Consider the following 15,374-nt stretch of genomic DNA (forward strand, 5'->3'; position numbering starts at 1 on the left):
GACTCCTGGTGGGACTATTACACATGCTTCTTTTGATTCAAATGAGTCCCTGACTTCCTCTTAAGATAAGCACAAAAGAAAGAACATCAGTTTAACATAAAATGGATTTGTTTATAATAAAACATCAACATGATAAAAACACATTAATACAGCTGCAGGGTACAATGAAAAGCTGTTGCAAAAATCAGCTGTAAAAATAATTTTCATTTAGAAGACAAATAGCAGATAGCTGAGGAATGAGCCAACATGTGTCTTTGTGAGGGAAGTTTATATCCCCGGGTGCTTCTAAAACATTTCTCAATTTATAAAAATATGCTTTTGTGCATGAGTTTAGAGTATATAAAAATACTCACACTGGACATGGCATATATCATTTTGGGTACATGGTTACACATACAAATCTTCAACTTTACAATTAATTTTGAAACAGGGAGGTTGATTTGATATAATATCTATAATATTAAAAATACTGGGCAGTGAGAATAGCAGAAATATACACAGGTGGAGTGTTAGCCATAGATGCTTTTAAGATTTTATGATTTTTAGGCCAGCGCCGCAGCTCACTAGGCTAATCCTCCACCTACGGCACCTGCACCCTGGGTTCTAGTCCCGGTTGGGGCCCCGGATTCTGTCCCTGTTGCTCCTCTTCCAGTACAGCTCTCTGCTGTGGCCCGGGAAGGCATTGGAGGATGGCCCAAGTGCTTGGGCCCTGCACCCACATGGGAGACCAGGAGGAAGCACCTGGCTCCTGGCTTTGGATTGGCACAGCGCGCCGCTGTAGTGGCCATTTAGGGGGTGAGCCAACGGAAAAAGGAAGACATTTCTCTCTGTCTCTCTCCCTCTCACTGTCTAACTCTGCCTGTCAAAAAAAAAAAAAAAAAGATTTTATAATCCATTAATGCACAATAGTGAACATGAAATCTTTTTCAGTGTTTGAATTCTTTCTACAAATGAGGAAATTCCTAATGTTTGGTATTATTATTCTTTTCATTTCAACACATATCTGCAGTATGTATAACATTGTATTCATCCAACACATCCTTTATTTTCTTTCTTGTGGACATTAGTGCACACAGAATCTGTCTGAAGCATTTAATAAGCCTAAAGTTCTATTTTATTAAGATTAAAAAATCTTTCTTACGGAATTTCTTGGAATAAAGAGATTTTACTGTAAAAATGTCCTACTATCCTTTTAAATTTTCTAACCTAAGGAGAATCATGCCAGATCCATAGCTATTAACACACAAACATACAGACTTGTAGACATGCTTGCTGGTTATTGCTTGCTTCTTGACTATTTTTGCAGCCTATGCAAGCACTTTAGCAGTAAGAGGTAAAAAAAAAAAGTCATGTTAATAGTGACGCAAAGGGAGCACATTCCATACCCTGTATAACATTCACTTCTTTTGTGTTGAAAATTAATTAAAATATTGCTGATAGCTTTTTACACAAGTCAGCTAACAGAGATGACTTCGCTATCAGCCAAGGTTTTCTGCAGTAACAACCATTTCAGGGCCCATATCCTAATAAAGATGTATTTCATGCTCACCAACCTGGGAGTTGGCTACAGCTTTGTTGTCATCTCTGTGTTTTCAGTCTGGGACTATCAGAGGAGAGTGCTTTCACTGGCAGAGGTTAGACGCACAAGAGGCCCACCCAAAGCATACAGGTACATTAGAAAACTCCGCAAGAATGTGGTATATGTGACATCTGCTCACATTCCATGGGTCCAAGAAATTCGCATGACCAAGTCCCTTGCTAACAAGTGGAGCATATTCCTCCCATGGGATAGAGGAGGAGATGAGTAAATGCTATTTGAAAACTTACATAATCTACCATGATGAACAGATTAAAAAGCCAAATCTGAACTGCAAACAGAACTAAATACCATAGTAGTATTGTAAACTTCAGCAAGATTTTAATATTTCTTTGGACAACAACTTATAAACGGGATGATTATGAGTAGTGATTATGATTATGAGTGAGTAGAAGTTTGAGAAAGAAATCTAATACATTAATTAAATTAAAAAAATATAAAACAAAAGCATATTCATTCCTCTTCAGGAAGCATTTAATAAGCCTAAAGTTCTATTTTATTAAGATTAAAAAATCTTTCCTTCATATGGGTGCTTACTTCTGTAATTTCATTTGTCATTGTGCCTCCTGACTGTTCATGTCTGAGGAAGGAACTTTATCTTTTACCTTTGTATAAAAGAGATAGGCCTAGCAAAATCTCTGACACGTAGTGGACACTCAATGAAGGTTTATTGAATGGCTAAATGAATACACGCATATTCATGAAGAATATGCAGGCCCAGCACTGTGGCATAGCTGGTAAAGCCGCCGCCTGCAGTTCTGGCACCCCATATGGACGCCAGTTCTAGTCCTGGCTGCCCCTCTTCCGATCCAGCTCTCTGCTGTGGCCTGGGAAAGCAGTAGGAGATGGCCCAAGTCCTTGGGCCCCTGCATCTACCTGGAAGACCAGGAAGAAGCTCCTGGCTCCTGGCTTCAGATTGGCGCAGCTCTGGCAGTTGCAGCCATCTGGGGAGTGAACCGGTGGATGGAAGCCCCCCCCCCCCCCCCCGCCTCTCCTTCTCTCTTTGTGGAACTCTGACTTTCAAATAAAACAAATTAATCTTTTTTTAAAAAAATGATATAGTCTTCATGTTGTTTCTTTTACAATGCTGAAATTATTCCTATTCTCTAAGATGTTAGAATGAACAGATCTAAGGGTACTTCAAAATGTTTGTGGAGAAATAGAATTGAATTCTTTTTTTTTTTTTTTTTTTTTTTTTTTTTTGACAGGCAGAGTGGACAGTGAGAGAGAGACAGAGAGAAAGGTCTTCCTTTTGCCGTTGGTTCACCCTCCAATGGCCGCCGCGGTAGCGCGCTGCGGCCGGCGCACCGCGCTGTTCCGATGGCAGGAGCCAGGTGCTTATCCTGGTCTCCCATGGGGTGCAGAGCCCAAACACTTGGGCCATCCTCCACTGCACTCCCTGGCCACAGCAGAGAGCTGGCCTGGAAGAGGGGCAACCGGGACAGGATCGGTGCCCCGACCGGGACTAGAACCCGGTGTGCCGGCGCCGCAAGGCAGAGGATTAGCCTGTTGAGCCAAGGCGCCGGCCTAGAATTGAATTCTTAACAGAATTAAAAATTTGAAATCCACACAGTTTTTTCATAATCTACATTTTCCTTAACTTTTTGAAAATGCTTCATGTGCATGGACTTCAAAATTTTTGAAACCCCCCAAAACTTATCTTTTAATTCCTCTTCTCCATGAACTCTTTGAAGTGACTTTATATTTGCTGATCTCCTTTCTGCTTTATTTTGCTTATATGAGATTTTTCACTTTTACCCTCAGTGAGGTAATTTAGTTTTAAATAAACAAGAGTTGAGCACTTGATTTGATACATACTAAAGATTAGTTTTGTGTGTGTGAGTGTATGAGAGAGAGATCATTGGGTATCCACTATTCATTTACTATATTACCAATAAAAATCAGTTCTTGAATTGAGTTCTTTCTACATTTATTTCTTTTGTGATTTGCTTACTGGGAAAACCTTTAGAGATTGACATTATGTAGTTTACGAGTCTGTCAAGAGGACTGTTACGATGCTGGCACTGTGAAAAAGATTTCAAATAGGTTGTTTAAAGCAGTGCCTTCAAAGTAAATAGCAGACAACAGTATAAAGAAATGAGAAAGCTGATGATAATTCAAACAAATGAAAATGGAAATAGTAGAATGCAAACCGGCATCTTTTACAATTCAATACATATAATAAACATTTCCATTTTTATAACATTATTGCTAGACTCACTTGGCTCAATTGCATATTTTTTCATGATTTAAACTTCACTCTGAAGTCGTGGAGTATTTTAAAATGAAGTTCATGCAAAATTGCATCTTTGTAAGCCATCCAAAAATAACAGAGATATTATCTCCTCAATTCCCCTTACTTCCCCAAACCATGAATTTCCAATTCTGTAGCTGGTTTCTGATAAAATAAGTATGTGACAAGAATAGAAAATATTATTTTAATGTAGCTACACAAAAGGAAAATATAATTTGTTTGAGATTTTTGCCAATGCAAATCATCTCACTACAGGAAACTTAACTGTGCATGACAAGACTCTTGAGGACTTGGATGGATATGACTTCTTAGTCAAGTATTTGTGATAGTGATTTTGTTTTGTTTGTCTTTAAAATGTGATAACAGGGTGCAGACTAAATGAATCATGTGGAAACCACACATCAAAGCCAGCTTGTCTTAAGAAATATCAGATTGGTGATGAACATTTAAAATGTTTGTAATGAATAATCAGAAGCTTTTAATATAGGATCTTAGACACATTATGGAAGAAACAGGGAAGTGATTAAAAACAGTTAACTTTTGAAACCTCAAAGTTTTTTGCTTAATGCTTAGAAATATTTGCAATACAACAAAGCCAAGTTGTTTGTATCTGATGATTGACTCTATTCAAAGAGTTTCATCAGATATAACCCCAGCTAAGACTCATGACATAAAGCTACAATATAGAGCTCCCAATAGTGAAAGGGTGAGAACATACAAATTCTTGTAGGGATTTATTTTTAATTTATATTTGAAAAATGATCCCAACAGATGGGAAGAAGTAAGGGTCTATTCATAAAACCTTTGGCTTATGTCCAGAAAATGTTTCATTTATTGAACAGGAAATAAGGTATAGAATGTGCTTTTACCAAACTAGGAATTTGTTTCTCCAATTCACAAAAGCTATTCATTCCTCTTACTACCAATCTAAGCATCTCCTTATGTGATACCCTGAAGCAGACTTGACTTTCCATCAAGTCCAAGAATGAGTGTTTATGGCAACCTCTTCCAAGAAGAGGAAACAGCAATCTCTTTCCAACGTTGATAAATGGTAGGCACACACCAGCTTGGAGGTTTCTCAGTGTGACAAGAACTTGCCAGAGTGGCATGTCCCTGGTTCATTTGATACTATGGCAACATTTGTCAGACGAAAGTCTGGAGTTTTCTAGGGTGAGTTCAAATTTTGCAGAATGAATTTTGAACTGGTAAAGCTGAGAAAAAGGTTGTTTAGCTCTTCAGATGTTGGATGAAACAGGAATGGAAAATGGGTAAGTATCAGATTTAACTGGCAACCCAAGAGGCATAGAGAGGGGCAATGAGTTTACAGCAGGGCTCTCTACCACCATTGCAGAGTGCCTTCCTAGTGATAATTCAGTACTGAAGTTGAATTTGTGTTCAGGAGGCATAGTCCCATGCTGGAGGTTAGACATATAATTTTTACTAAAGACTTTTAACAAATTAATTCTATCTCAAAAATCTTCCTCATCCTCTGTGTTGTTTTCACTGAGCAATTAGCATATGATTGAGGTTTTGCCCTGTGGGAATCAGAAAGATGCCATTTGATTTAGGAGTGGGGCAATAAAGAAAGGAGCAGAAACGTGTATAACCACTCTCTTTAATCTGTGTTTCCAAGGATATGTCATGTTTGGTGAAAACAGGAAACAAAGAGTCAAGTACCTTCTTTCCTATATCACTAAAGAGAGTTTGGTGAAAAGAATATAATGAGGTGCTATTTAATTCATGGGTGAAAAAGTAAGTAACTTCTTTTTAAGCTGTTGCATGAGAACATGTCTTCCTAAAAGTGTAAAAGCCTTGAGGACATTGTCCATAGGATTATTCTTTTGTATTTAGCATTTTAGGCATTAAAATGTTCTTGAGGCTTAGATTATATTCTGAAAAATTGGCATTTATCTTATGAAAAAATATTCCCCTGATTCAACTTCTTTTTAAATATTTATTTATTTGAAAGGCCGAATTACAGAGAGGCAGAGGCAGAGAGAGAGGGAGAGAGAGAAATCTTCCATCTGTTGGTCCACTCCCAAGATGGGCGCAATGGCAGGAACTGTGCTGACCCAAAGCCAAGAGCCAGGAGCTTCTTCCGGGTCTCCCATGAGGCAAGGACTTGGACCATCCTCTACTGCCTTCCCAGGCCATAGCAGAGAGCTGGATTGGAAGTGGAGCAGGCAGGACTAGTACCGGTGCCCTTATGAGATGCTGGCACTGCAGGTGGCAGCTCTACCCACTACACCACAGTGCCAGCCCCATGATTCAACTTTATAGTAAACCAAATAATGGTTAACTTAACAAGGCCATATTAAAAGAAGATGCAAATTTTATAAAAGTGAATTTGAATAAGGAAAATAGATGAATACCTCCAAGTTTATTTTTCCATTCTCTCCAAACTATTTGAGAAAGATTACAATAGATTTTAAATATACATTAAAAATGGATGAAGTTATTTAAGGTGATTTTTAATCCCTCAAGAGGAAAATTTAAAGCCCTGTTTTTGAGAATATAGTTGAAGATAGTTTTGCCCTCTAGCTTTTTCCTGGAAACACTCAGTGTGTTAAGTTTCTCATTTTATATAATAATTGTTAGCATTTCTCTAATCTATGCCTGTAGCCACATGTGCCTGAAATTCTACATATGTAATCTATGTGAGTTATCAAGTGGATTAAATATTGTAAGGGCACAATAGGATCGGGACTGTCATGAGACTGCTGTCTACATCTTCATTTCCAGAATTATAGCAAAGATATCAAAGTATCAGATTTGCATGGAGACCCCTCCCAACATGCCTTGTTCTCCTTCCCTGATAGTAGGAGTAGTACTTCCTATAGTAGGATAGTAGGACAGTACTTCCCTTGGTAGTAGGAGAAGCTTTTTGGAAAGTAAGATGATGACTCAAAGATGAAAAATAAAATGTGGGGGGTGGGAGGGTGGGGGGGGGTGGCGGGATGGGGGGCAGAAGAGAGAAAAAATTGCTTCCTGTCTTTGGAAAATGGAAGAACTTTCCTGAGAAGGTAAGCATTACCCAAGCAGTAAAAGAAAGGAGAAAGGTGTTCTGGATCCAGTCTACTTAATTAGGTTCGCAAGGATAACTACTTAGACTAGCGTGTGGATGATATTCCTCTGATGATGCTCAGCCTGGAGGTTTTGGGTTCTGCATTGTTAGGAGCTGAAACATAAGGGAACAAAAACACCATTACCCACCCAGTCAGCAGCAGCTAGAGAAAACCAAAAATCCTTCCTGGTGAGCCCTGAGGCTCGTGGTAACAGTAGAGGGCGCCAGATGGACAAGCGGTGGTGAGGAACGCTGGGATATGGAAAGGAGCAGGGGCCACTGAGATGCTTCGGAGAACAGAGAAGGCAGAACTTAGTAAAATCTCAGGGGAAATTCAGCTCCTGGAACATTTCCATTTGTTTTCCAGACTAGCAAGGCCTGAGAAAAGAAGCGAAAAATGTTAAAGCTTTCATTTTATTTAGGATTTAGTTTAAGAAGGACAGTAGTATCTTTCTCTAATCCATACAAATAAATTATGTCTGGCTGAAAACAGTAATAGATTGAGAGTGGATTAGTTTTGTGTAGAAGATGTAGTGTCACTTCCCACTGAACTTGACCGTGAACACACCATTCCTTCCTTCCGCTATTCATTCATCAAGTATTTAAACAATGAGTTCCATGTGGTCATTCTTAGTGGGGCAAGAAGTTGTTGTAAATTGTGTCCAGTAATCGTGTAGTCACAGATTATTAATCGTTTATTTTAACAAATCATACCCAATTCGATGATGTTGCCTTTCATAGCTCTGCCAGTGGGGGAAGAATAGAATTATACTGAGTGCCCTAAGAATTGGTAGGGGTGTGTGCTACTCATATATAGCAGCACAAAATAAGAGGAGGTGAGAAGCACAACTGTAGGAGTTGAAGAATTAACGTTTTCTTATCCTTGGGCTTTTATAGTCACTCTAAATCAAGCACCGTTCCAGAAAAGATAATTACACAAAAGAGATACAGCCACAGCTTAATGGAATGCCAGCGTGAAAGATTAATTGTAGCCTGGAATGATTAGAAAATTCTTCATGAATGTGAAAAATATGGACATGATTACACAATGTATAATTTTAAAAGATAAAGTATTCTTAATTTTTAAAAAATACATTCTTGAAACACTTATTGAATACTGGGGTACTGAGGATACAAAGATAAACAGGATAAAATCTGCCCTTATATATTTCTTCCAAAAAGCAAAGAGAAAACCATGCGATAGAGCAAACACAATGATGCTCATATAACACATATTGTGCTGGAACACAGGCAACATAGAGGCTTAGAGGAATACTCCGGTAGAAGCTTTTTTTTTTTTTTTTTTTGACAGGCAGAGTGGACAGAGAGAGAGAGAGAGAAAGGTCTTCCTTTTTCCGTTGGTTTATCCCCCAAGTGGCCGCTGTGACTGGCGCACCACGCTGATCCAAAGCCAGGAGCCAGGTGCTTCTCCTGGTCTCCCACGTGGGTGCAGAGCCCAAGGACTTGGGCCATCCTCCAATGCACTCCCAGGCCACAGCAGAGAGCTGGACTGGAAGAGGAGCAACTGGGACAGAATCTGGCACCCTGACCGGGACTAAAACCTGGTGTGCCGGCGCCACAGGCGGAGGATTAACCTAATGAGCCACAGCGCCGGCCCGGTACAAGCTTTTATAGTCTGATTAAGGGTGGCAGCTAAGGTCAGAGAATGCTTCCTCCAGGAGGTGATGTTAAACTGTGTGCTGATGAGGGAGCTGGAGTTAACTTGACACTACACAAAGGAAACTTCTGGGAGAGGCCCTGAGGAAGGATACAAAGGAACTCCAGCCATGGCGTGTAGTCGGGTGAACAACGATAGGAGGTGTCTGTTTCTATAGCCCTGACAAGAGATGGTTGTCCACATTTTGTGTGCCCAGCTTTGTGGCTCAAAGGGTTAAGCCACCGCCTGCTTTGCCAGCATCTCATATTAAAGTGTCTGTTTAAGTCCCCGCCGCTCTGCTTCCGATTCAGCTCCCTGCTAATGCACCTGGAAAGCAGCAGAAGATGACCCAGGCACTTGGGCCCTGCCACCCATGTGGGAGACCCAAATGGAGTTTCTGGATCCTAATTTCAGGCTGGCCCACCCCTGATTGTTGCAGTCATTTGGGGAATGAGCAAGCATATGGAAGATCTCTCTCTCTTGCCCTCTCTCTCTGTGACTGCCTTTCAAATAAATGAATCTTTAAAAAATGTTATTTTATGAATCTGATGGGCAAGAAAAGTTACTCAAGGTAGATTCAGTTTGCATTTTCCTTTTCATTAAATTATTTTCATAAGCATAAGAACTAAATTTATTTTTCTATAAATTATCACTTTGTATTTTACTGTTTACTCTTTTTAAAAGAAACTTCTTAAATAAATTATTGTATAACATGAAAACAAAAACAACTATAACAAAAAGAAGGCTTTAGTGCTTCCTGCAAGGGGATAGGAAAATTCAGATAAAGATATGCTTAACAGAGACTTTTTCCATTTCTTATTCATTCATTTGACTAATATGCATTAAGCATCCACTATATTCACAGTGCTTGCCCTATAGGGACTAATAGCTAAATGGCAGACCAGACACATAAACAGATGATTACAAAGGCAGACTGAGTTGAATACAGGGCACACAGCATTATGAAGGACAGGGTGGTCATATGTAGGGGGGGCAGAGAGAGGGTTCATAGAGGTGAGTTTCGAAAGATGAGGAGGCATCTGTTAGGCAGACTGCGATCTGGACTATTAAAGAGTTAGTGTCCCAGACAATGGCAGTGGCACTAAGGGTGCAGTGGCCTTCAACAGCCTGGTGGAAACCCAGACTGGAGGGAACTTGATATTTGAGTTTTGGGTAAGAAAGATGACGTTGACAGGGATCAGATCATAGAGAACCTTGAATCCAGACTGCATTACTCTGGATTTTACTCTGTAAATCAATACTTTTCAAGCTGGTTTCCATTCTGCTCTTGCATTCTGAGAAAGTACAGCAGGAAGGTAAAAGGCACACAAAAAGGCAGATTTTGGAGGTCTAGGAGGGTTAGGCTATTGTGTGTGTGTGTGTGTGTGTGTTTAAGGTTTATTTGAAAGGCAGAGTTGCAGAGAGGCAGAGGCAGAGACAGAGAGAGAGAGGTCTTTCATCGCTGGTCCACTCCCCAGATGGCCACAATGGCCGGAGCTGCGCCGATCCAAAGCCAGGAGCCAGGAGCTTCTTCCAGGTCTCCCACATAGGTGCAGGGGCCCAAGCACTTGGGATATCTTCTACTGCCTTCCCAGGCCAAAGCAGAGAGCTGGATGCAAAGTGGAGCAGCCAGGAGTCAAACCAGCACCCATATGGGATGCCGGGACTCCAGGCGGTGGCTTTACCCGCTACACCACTGCGCTGGCCCCCAATCTTTATACAATTTTGAGAAACAAAGTGATAGGTTAAGGACTGTGTTTTTGGATTATCAGTTTATCCCTATCATCATGCTAGAAATCCGGAAGATATTCTAAATTGCTCCATTTCTCTCCTAATTCATAATTAAGTAGCCACTCAATGCTGTTCATCCTTTCCCCTAAGTATCTCACAAATCCACCTTTCTCCCCCTTCTCTACTTGGACTGCCAGTGATTAGGGCATTCTTCATTTTTCCCATTCAAATACCTCTGCCCTAACTCACCGTACTTATGGGTCAATACTACCCATAACTTTGTCATGTTACTTATTGCACCATTTTTTTTTTTAATTTAAAAGCAAGATTTATTTTAGTCAGAGATCTCCAGCAAGAGTGGCACGGAGGAGGGCTCCAAGAAAGGCCAAACCCAAAGGGGCTAGTGGTAGTGAGGTTTTCAAGCACAATTTTTTAGGGGAGGGGCCTGTTAATCAGTACAAGGTGGGGACAAACTCATCAAAAGACCTGATTTGTAACTTTATTGACCCTGTCTGGCTTGTTAATGATAAAAGCAAAAGAGCCATCAGAAGGGTGGGACTTATCGCACCATTTTGAAGTCTATTAATTAGGTGTGTATGTTTTCCACTACAGTGCAAGTCCCTGGAAAGCATGTATGAAAGGTCCTGAAAGACTGTTACATTGAAATTCACTGCTGGGTGTTCATACTCTCTTATGAAACCAGTTTTCCCTTTCCTACTGGGCCATTCCTATCAGCATAGAAACATGCTATGTTTCTCCCCCTCCATATCCTCCTTTCATAGCAAAAGTTAAATATTTTTGTTCTCTCCTTCATATAAAAACTGAAAAGAGGGGTGAGCATGTAGCCTAGAGGTCAAGTCCCTGGTAACGACACCTGTGTCCCGTATCTGAGATCCTGGGTTCCAAGCCTAGCTCAGTCTCCTGATCCCAGTTTCCTGCTAATGCATACCCTTGGCGGCAGCTGGTCATGACCCAAGTACTTGGGTTCCTGCCACACAGGTGGGAGACATGGATTGAGCTCCTGGCTCCTGACTTTGGCCCTCTGACCATTGTGGGCATTTGAGGAGTGAACCGGGGGATAGGAACATTCTCTCTCTCCTCTCAAATTAATCAGTAAGCAAATAAACTTAAAAGAATTGTACAAAAACACTTTCTTTTTTTCCTATCAACTTTTCTATATTCTATTCTGACCTTTACCTTGACCATCACAAAGTCAAAAGTCATCGAATCCAATAGTAAACTGTTCATCCTCATCTTGATCTCTTCACAGCATTAGGTACAGTTGATGGTGGTGTCCTCAAAGAGTTGGTGATACTTTCTAAAAGTTATTTGTAATTTAGTGGATATACCTCTTCAAGATCCTTTGCTGGCTCCTTTTCCTTGTGTAGATCTCCACATTTAGGATGTCTCTACCCTGGAATTTCTTCCATTTTTTGCTGTCTACATTCATTTCCTCAGTGGGTTTTGCACTAAGCTATGTATGCTGATGATTTTGAAACTTACACTTTGAGTCTGGACTTTTCCCTGAAGTTCACACTTCCATGGCCAACCTCATACTTGACATATCCTTTTGGATTTCTGTCAAACACCTTAACTTACCATGGTCAAAATAGAATTTTGTTCTCCAACCACCCCCCACTTATTTCACATTTTTTGCATTTCAGCTGATGACACCTTTGTTCACCTAGTTGTATGAACCCAAAATCTAATTCCTGAATTCCTCTTCTTTGGTTCTTCTTGCACCTCTCATCCAACCATCAGCAAATGCCCTGGCTCTGTGTGCCTCTACCGTGAGTCACCTGAGTGTAAGCGACTGTTAGTACCTAGTATACTACAATAGGCTCTTACGTAGCCATTTTGCTTTTACTTTTGCCTTCTGAGATTCTTTTCTACATGCTATCTAGAGAAAGATCTTTTATTTTTATGATTCATAACATGTCACTCTACTGGTCAAAAATCCTCCATAAGTATTTGATCACATTAAAAAAAAAACCTCAGTGTTTCAAACATAGCCATCCAGTATGATCTTGTGGCAGGCATTCTAATCGCAAATGTCTCCATTTCCTTCCTTGACAGATCACTCTGGACATTCTGAGCTTCTTGCATTCCCCAAGCATACCACTGTACTGTCTTAGGGCCTGTGTACCTCCTTCTGTCTGAAATGCTCTTCTTTCAAAATATTTTTTATGGTTTTATTTTATTTGAAAGGCAGAGTTACAGAGAGAGGAGAGAGAGAGAGAGAGAGAGAGAGAGAGAGAGAGATATCAGTCTTCCATCTGCTGGTTCACTTCCCAAATGGCTGCAATGGCAGGAGCTGGGCAAACCAAAGTAAGGAGTCCAGAGCTTCTTTCAGGTCTTCCAATAGGTGCATGGGCCCCTGAACTTAGGCCATCTTTCACTACTCTCCCAGGCTCACTAGCTGGGAGCTGGATGAGAAGTGGAACAGCTGGCATCACAGGCTGGGGCTTAACCTACTACGCCACCATGTTAGCCCCAGTTTCAAATATTTTAATATGGCTTCTTCCTTCACTTAATTCTCAAATGCTACATCATCCTTGGAGAGTCTCTGACAACCTATAAAATGTTTAACACCGCTCCCACTTTCATCTCTGTGTCCATTGACTCTTACATTTTTTGGACAGGCAGAGTTAGTGAGAGAGAGAGAGAGAGAGAGAGAGGTCTTCCTTCCATTGGTTCACCCCCCCATATGGCCGCTATGGCCAGCATGCTGCGCCAATCTGAAGCCAGGAGCCAGGTGTCTCCTCCTGGTCTCCCATGTGGGTGCAGGGCCCAAGGACTTGGGCCATCTTCCACTGCCTTTCCGGGCCACAGCAGAGAGCTGGACTGGAAGAGGAGCAACTGGGACAGAATCCTGTGCCCCGACTGGGACTAGAACCTGGGGTGCCAGTGCCACAGGCGGAGGATTAGCCTAGTGAGCTGCGGCGCCGGTCACTTTTTTTTTTTTTGACAGGCAGAGTGGATAATGAGAGAGAGACAGAGAGACAGAGAGAAAGGTCTTCCTTTTTGCCGTTGGTTCACCCTCCAATGGCCACTGCGGCCGGCGTACCGCACTGATCCGATGGCAGGAGCCAGGTGCTTCTCCTGGTCTCCCATGCGGGTGCAGGGTCCAAGGACTTGGGCCATCCCCACTGCACTCCCTCGGCCACATTTTTTTTAAAAAGGCTTATTTATTTATCCAAAAGGCAGAGTTACAAAGAGTCAGAGAGAGAGAGAGAGAGAGAGAGAGAGAGAGAAAGAAAGAAAAGTCTTCCATCCTCTGGTTCACTCCCCCGAATGGCTGCAACAGCTGGAGCTGGGCCAATCTGAAGCCAGGAGCCAGGAATTTCTTCTGAGTCTCCCACGCAGGTGCAGAGGCCCAAGGACTTGGGCTACCTTCTACTGCTTTCCCAGGCCAGAGAAGAGAGCTGAATTGGAAACGGAACAGCCAGGACATGAACCAGTGCCCACATGGGATGCCAGCACTGCAGGCACATGGCTTCACCTGCTACACCACAACACCACCCCCACTCATATTACATTGTATTATATATTTGCTCAATCGTTTGTGGTTTGTTTTTTTTGTTTTGTTTTGTTTTTGGCTTGGCTCTTATACTAGAATGTAACAAAGACTGTCCTTTACTTAACTCCAGTCAGATTCTTCTGAGCCCAAGTAAGCCTCATTCCTGGGCATGTCTTCAAAAGTCCAGTTTTAGCAGGAATCTTGCTAACTCAATTAGCCAGAATTCCCCACCCTTGATATCTGATCACCTTGATATCTAACCAAATTCTTTATTCTCCACCATCCCCCAGGTAATATCTGATCATCATGGCTTTACAAGAATCCTGTTGGGTCAGTTTAGCAAATAACTACCCTGCCCTCTTAGTAATTTTCCATCCATTAACATACCCCACTTCCATTTTTGGCTACAAATCCCTGCTTTTCTTTGCTGTATTCTCTCTCTCTCTCTCTTTGCAAAACCCTGTTTCAGTGGTCCCCATATTCCAACAGTCCTGAATAAAACTTGTCTTACTGTCTATTAAGTGTCATGAATATTTTTTCTTTAACAGACATTAGCACTGTAAGTGGTAAACATGACAGTCCCCAGCATATTCTTTTCATTATTACCCCCAGTGCCTAGAATAGTTCCTTGCACCAAGTAGGGAGTCAATATTTCTTTATTTAACCAACGAATGTATTTAGAACAAAGGAATGATAGAGAATCTGAGAACTTTTCATTGGTCAAACAGCCAGACCCCTTCAAAAACATGTCAATAACTTAAAACCAGAGGGTGAAAAGTTTGTTAATGGATACTTAAGAAAAGTATTACACAATTTAATTTTTTAGATTCAGAATCTCAGGGTGAAGAGCCCCCAGAGAGCACCTAGTCTAAGGCCACATTCCAATTAATAAGAGAAATTGAGCTCTCTGGCAATTTTTAAAGGCCTTTATTCTTGGAAGGAGAATTATTTTATTATTTACAGGGCATTTAGAACTTTTGAAATTACTTAATTTATCTTGTTTGTATTAATTAATCATGTCAAAGCTTTGTAGTTAGTGTTAACGGAATTGAGCCAACAACCAAAGCATTAACACACATTTGAGGTTATTAAAAGTGTATGTTAAAAGGCTTCAAATACTAAGTATACTGCAGAGTTTTGTCAAGGGTTGTTTTCATTCCAGAGGACAGCCATCACAGAGATGATAATCAATCCAAGGTGACATTGATATCTCCTTACTCCAACCTCACAAGTTTAAAAGTATCCAGTACAGATAGTCACTGAACCCATGCCAGGGGGAAATAATTGATTTAAGTGATCAAAAAGTGTTTTTGAGTTTTCTCCAGGCAAGCTGTCAACACACACATGAAAGTAAGAATCTAAAAGTGCTGTCAGATTCTTAATGTTTGTACAGCAAAGCAAACAACCTTTGTTATTCCAATTAATGCGTCTGCTTGTAAAGGAAGTCTGATCCAAAATGTTCTATATTTCTTAGCTACATTGAAAATTGCAACATTGACTCATGTTGAAGCAATTTAGAAATTTACTTAGCCACAAATAAAAATGGATTAT

Source organism: Lepus europaeus, chromosome 5 (assembly GCF_033115175.1).
Source record: "Lepus europaeus isolate LE1 chromosome 5, mLepTim1.pri, whole genome shotgun sequence".
NCBI classification, from domain to species: domain Eukaryota; kingdom Metazoa; phylum Chordata; class Mammalia; order Lagomorpha; family Leporidae; genus Lepus; species Lepus europaeus.